At 36.5% G+C, this 5,817-nt stretch overlaps 1 pseudogene; it reads right to left on the reverse strand.

Annotated features, from left to right (window-relative positions):
• Window positions 1-4,387: 4,387 nt before the first annotated feature.
• Window positions 4,388-5,609, reverse strand: LOC105095513 (tropomyosin alpha-3 chain-like; annotated as a pseudogene).
• Window positions 5,610-5,817: the final 208 nt, after the last annotated feature.

Raw genomic sequence — 5,817 nt, forward strand, 5'->3', positions numbered from 1 at the left:
CCCTTGTAATGATGACAGTGAGCAAGAATCCCCATTAGCAATTTCTTTAGAGGTTTTTCACTCCTCTAGGGCAGTGGGTAGTAGAATCATGATACTTTGGTTCAGTTTATTCTCAGATTTTGATGTAATTATGGACATAATGTAGAGGTGAACACTGCATTGTACAGAGGGGAGTGTGTAGGCTGGTGGCAACCGCTTCTCTCTCATAAATTACCTCCCCAGTCTCCTTATATACAGACAGGTTCTCTCAATGTAAGTAAAGAATCAGAGGGAAATTTTCATTCTAAAGATGGAAGTTTTATGTGCTGTCAGTCATCTGCCCTCTTCTACTTTATTATTGTAAATGTTACAATATTTGGATTGTGTAGGTCAGAAGTGAATCATTCTGTGAAGGTTTTATATTTTTGTGATACTTGTTTATCTTTTATTACACATATGCTAATTTATTTATTTTGGTATTTTATTTTATATTTTATTATTATTTGTGTTTTGACAATATGCCTAGTTGTTGAATTTGTGCAAGCGTGTATGGAAGAAAGCAGATGCTGGGTCTTGTCCTAGGGATGGGTCTGATCAGTTTAATGATGCATGACTCATGACTGTGTAAATATGTTAATTCTCTGAGTTGTACACTTTTAAAGGGTGAAACATAGGGTATGTGAATATCTTGATAGTTTTTATCTAAAATATTAATGATGAAAAATTATATTCTGATTCCTGTCACCACACTAGTGCTACAAGGAACATACATACCAAAGACGCTGTGTTTACACTGAGAGCTACTTACAAATGGGTACTATATGGGCTGAAATGTCCATACAGGTTGTCCTATTTCACTCCGCTGTATGTGGGAAATAACTTGAAAATATCACAATGTCTCCCGAAAAATTGAAACAAAGCTTAACTACAAGTCACAGGAATTTGACAACTAAAAGTGCTTATTTCTTAAAGTGCTATTAGAATATCAAAACAAGCACAGTAAAACACTTTTAAAAAACAATCATATTTAGTGAAAAGATATAGAACATAAGTTATTTACTGGCAGAACTTATTCAGGAAAGGAAATGCCAGATGGTGAAAAAATAATAATGTTAGCATATAAAATTATAGTGAGTAAAATGCTGGGATGACATAAGTATGAGGAATTAGTGTTCTCTCAATATGATAGGTCAACGTATTATTGACGTTTTACATAATGCTAAAGAAAATTTGGATAATATATTGAAAAATAACAGCTTCTCTATCCAGGTTGATGAAGCAATATATTTCACCAATAAATGCCATGTCACATGTCACCCAACACAATGTTAACCATGACTACTTTTAAACAAATTTATCTTTTAAATCTATTAAGAATAAGCTATACCTAGGTATAGATTTTTAAATATTTTTCTACTTAATGTTCTCTGAACTTCCTGAATCTGAAGTATAGTGTCTGTTATTAATTTCGGAAAATTCTCAGCTACTAAAACTTCAAATATTTCTTCTGCTCCATTCTCTTTTTTTTTTTTTCTTTTTCTGGTATCCCAATTACACATATACTACATTTTTTAAAAAATTTCCTATAGTTCTTGGGTCTTGTTCTGTTTTTATTAACTCTATTCTTCCTCTTTGCCTTTCAGTTTGGAAAGTTTCTGTTGACTTATTGTCAAGCTCACTGTCTCTATTCAACTATGTCCAGTCTTCTGATGAACCCATCTAAGGCATTATTCACTTCTGTAACAATGTTTTTGATTTTCCCCAGTTTTAAGGTATGATTGACATACTTCCCTGTATAAGATTAAGGTGTACAATATGATGGTTTGACTTACATATATTGTGAAATGATTACTGCAATATGTTTAGTTAGCATCCATCATCTCATACAAACAACACAATGAAAAGCAAAAAAATTCTTTTTCCTTGTGATGATAACTCTTAGGATTTATTCTCTTAATAACTTTTATATCATACAGCTGTGTCAACTATAGTCCTCATGCCATGCATTATATCCCTAGTATTTATTTATCTTATAATAGGAAGTTTGTATCTTTTGACCACTTTTCTTCAATTCCCCCACCCCCAAACCCTGTTTCTGGTCAACACAAATCTGATCTCTCTTTCTGAGTTTGTTTTTTTTTTTTGTCCTTTTGGGTTCCCCTCATAAGTGAGATCGTATAGTATTTTTCTTTCTCCCTCTTCCTTATTTCACTTAGCAGAATGCCCTCAACATCCAACCATGTTGTCACAAGTGGTATAATTTCCTTGGTTTTTATGGTTGAATAATATTCAGTTATATCTAATACATACCATAGCTTTTTTTTCCTATTCATTCATCAATGGACACTTTGTTTCCATGTCTCGGCTAGTATAAGTAATACTGCTATAAACATGGAGGTGCAGATATCTTTTGGAGTTAGTGTTTCATTTCCTTTGGATATATTCCCTGAGGTGAAATTGCTGGATTATATTGTAGTTCTATGGTTAATTCTTGAGGATTTTTTATTTTCTAAAATGGCTGCACCAGTTTGCAGTCCCGCCAACAGTGTACAAAGATTCTTTTATCTCTACGTTCTCACGAGCATCTGTTACCTTTACCTTTCTGATGATGGCCATTCTAATAGATCTGAAGTGATATCTCATTGTGGTTTTGATTTGCATTTCCCTAATGGCTAGGGATATTTAGCATCTTCTCATGTACCTGTTGGCCTTGTGGATATCTTCTTTGGCAGAATATCTATTCAGGTCTTTCTCCATTTTTTACTTGAATTCTTTGTGTTTTTTGCTATTGAGTTGATTGAGTTCTTTATGTATTATGGATATTAACCCCTTATCATGATTTGCAAATATTTTTCTTATTTCATAGGTTGTCTTTTCATTTTCTTGATTTCTTTTGCTCTTTGGATGTAGTCTCAGTTGTTTGTTTTGATTTTATTGCTTGTGCTATGTGTCGTATCCAAAAAATCATTGCCAAGACCCATGTCAAGAAGTTTTTTCTTACGTTTTCTTCCAGGAGTTTCATGGTTTCAGGTCTAAAGTTTAAGTCTTTAATACATTTCAAGATAATTTTTGTGAGTGTTATAATACAGAGGTCTAATTTTATTCTTTTACATGTGAATAACCAATTTTCCTAGCACAATTAAAGAGACTATCTTTTCTCCATTGACTGTTGGCTCCCTTGTCAAGTATTTGTTGACTGTATATATTTGACCTTATTTATAGACTCTCAATTCTATTCCATTGATCTATTTGTCTCTTTTTATGCCAGTACTATCATGTTTTGACCACTATAGTTTTATAGTACAGTTTGAAAACAGGAAGTGTGATGCCTCCAGCATTGTTTTTCTTTCTCAGAATTACTTTGGCTATTTGAGATCTTTTGTAGTTCCATATAAATTTTAGGAGTATTAGTTCTACTTCTGTAAAAAAAAAATGCCATTAGACTCTCTCTCTTTTTTTCTTTTTTGGAGGGGCTAGTTCTTTATTTCCAAAAGACATGTTCATTTTCAGTATCAAAACAGTTATGCTGTTGATATTTCTTTCTCCCAAACAGCCTCCAAAGAGATCACAGCAAAGTAAAGTTCACTTTAAGCCAATTAACCTGGAGGATTCACACTTAACAGACCTCACTGAAACCTCACCAAAAAGGCGGGATTGGGTAGGGAAAGAAACTAAAAGATCAGTACACTGCCAGCCCGTGGACTATAGAGAGCTCTTACAGCCAGAAAGGGTGACCAGTGTACCTCAACCTCAAAGAAGCAAACTTTCAATATAAAATTTAAAAAGCAGTTTTGTAAATAAGCTATCCAAGATTTCTCCAGCACTAACTCATACAAAGGATAATGAGATGGCACTTTTAGAGACATCAGCTTCAGACCCAGAAAAGGGTGATGAGATGAGTTTCATGTGGCTAAATCAATGGCAAATCATAATTTTCTTTTCTTTCAAGGAGACAAGAGAGCAAATAAGTGGTCACCTTAACTTAAGGGACACATGACTCATTCTGTGAGTGGCTGGGAGCAGGGTAGAGATGGGACAAGGATTTGGCCTCAGAGATCTCACCATCTTAATTTGTTTGGTCATTTTTGCTGAAAAAAATAAAAATAATGTTGCCCAAAGATACCTTAAAGCTGTGAATCTGAACAGCACTTTTAAATTATTAATTTATTTTTGGCTAGCTCCTCCTGGAATCACCTTTCGGGTCTGGCGGGTACTTTTTACAGAGCAATGAAGTTTCCCATAATGGAGTCTTTCCCTGGGCTGTTTGGCTTTCAGTAAGGCAAGCCTATACCTTTTCCCCTTCTCTCTGGAGAGGGTAGTACTCATTAAGCTGAGAAGTTACCTTCCAAAATGAAAAAGAGATTAGATGGCTGCTTCAGAATTGGAATTATCTGGGATGGTTTACAAATGGTAGCTACATCAACAATAACAAAAAGGTAATTACAAAATGTGTACATCACAACATGCTTTTAAAGACATTTTGTGTTGTGCTCACATTCCTTTAAATGTTGTTCCCAAAGGTGCCCAGCTGGAATCTCTGGGGAGAGGCAGAGGCAGTTTGGTGAGAAGGACACAGGGGCAGTGGTGGGAGAGGCAGTGAAAGGCAAAAGCAGCCTTCCTGTTAAAGATCAGCCCTCGGTTAAAGGTGAGCTTCAGACAGGCTGGCCTCAGGTGGAGTCGGGGTCAGAGGGAGGAGCAGCGGCAGGGTGGGACCGGGGTGCTCTATAATATTTCATTCAGGTCAAGCAGAGTCTGGTCCAGCATCCTGTGTGTACAGAGGCACTCCTCTTTGGTGTATTTCAGTTTATCTTCAATCATCAGTTGTCTTTTTCAGCTTGGCTACTGACCTCTTAGCAAATTCAGCACAGGTCTCTGCCTAATTGAGTTTATCAGTAAGAATCTTTCTCTCTTCCTCGTATTTGTCTTCTTTTTGAGAGTACTTTTCTTCAGCAGCACTCAAGACACTTCAGGTTCTGGTTCTTCAGTCTAGTTTGTTCATCCATCTCTCAGCAACGGGGCTCTACCAGCTCAGTCCATTCCTTTGTGTGTTCAAGTCTCCCTCAGTGATCACCAACTTATGAGCCACCTCTTCATATTTCCTATCTGCCTCTTCTGCAATGTGCTTAGCTTCTTTGAGTTGAATTTTCTGATTTCATATTTTCTTTATCTTTTGAGGCTCAATTTTCAATAACCTACATACCTCTCTTGCTCTCATTAGCAGATTTCTCGGCTTCCTCCAGCTTTTGCAGGACAGGCCAGGTGCTCTTGCGTGCTGTCCAGCCCCTCTTCAACTAGCTGGATCCAATGGCTCAAGGAAGCCACCTCAGCCTCTGTCTGTTCTGGGCCACCTTTCTCCCTCAACTTGCTGCTGGAGGCACTCAGCCCTCTCCTTTGCATCATTTGCCTGTGGCCGCAGAGCCTAAATCTTGTGCTTCACCACCTCGATGGTGGTGATCCCTGCCATGATGCCCACCCAGCTCCTGCTAGCACTTGGGTTCCTGCCTCCTTTGCTCGGTGCTGCAGCTGCTTCTCTAGAATCTTGATAGGAATTGTATTGAACCTACAGATGGCTTTTATTAGTATGGATGATTTAACAGTATTAATTCTTCCCACTCATGAATATAGGAAACCTTTCCATTTATTTTTGTCTTCAGTTTCTTTCATCAATGTAGTTTTCAGAGTAGAGATCTTTCACTTCCAAGGTTAAGATTATTCCTAAGAATTTCATTGTTTTTGATGCTACCGTAAATGGAATAGTTTTATTTCTTTTTCAGAAAATTTGTTAGTGTATAGAAATGCAACTAATTTTATGCATTAATTTTCTCTCTTGCAACTTTT

This window comes from Camelus dromedarius, chromosome 1, assembly GCF_036321535.1.
Source record: "Camelus dromedarius isolate mCamDro1 chromosome 1, mCamDro1.pat, whole genome shotgun sequence".
NCBI classification, from domain to species: domain Eukaryota; kingdom Metazoa; phylum Chordata; class Mammalia; order Artiodactyla; family Camelidae; genus Camelus; species Camelus dromedarius.